Source organism: Papaver somniferum, chromosome 5 (assembly GCF_003573695.1).
Source record: "Papaver somniferum cultivar HN1 chromosome 5, ASM357369v1, whole genome shotgun sequence".
In the NCBI taxonomy this organism is placed as follows: Eukaryota; Viridiplantae; Streptophyta; class Magnoliopsida; order Ranunculales; family Papaveraceae; genus Papaver; species Papaver somniferum.
In genome coordinates this window covers 1,028,607-1,028,918 of record NC_039362.1, presented here as the reverse complement: position 1 = coordinate 1,028,918, position 312 = coordinate 1,028,607, and positions in this window count along the sequence as shown.

Genomic DNA, 312 nt, shown 5'->3' with positions numbered 1-312 from the left:
CTCATCTTACCAGATTACCATATATAAACCCAATGTTCTCGTCCAGGTGAGGTTTTTGATGTCAAATATCATATTGAATGATTCTGCAACCTATTATGGAACTCATCTTGCAAGATTACCATATACAAACCCAATGTCCTTGTCTAGGTGACGTTTGAAATGTCAAATATCAGATTGGATGGTTCTGCAACCTATTATGGAACTCAGCTTGCAAGATTACCATATACAGACCCAATGTTCTCGTCCAGGTGAGGTTTGAAATGTTAAATATCAGATTGGACGATTCTGCAATCTATTATGGAACTCATCTTG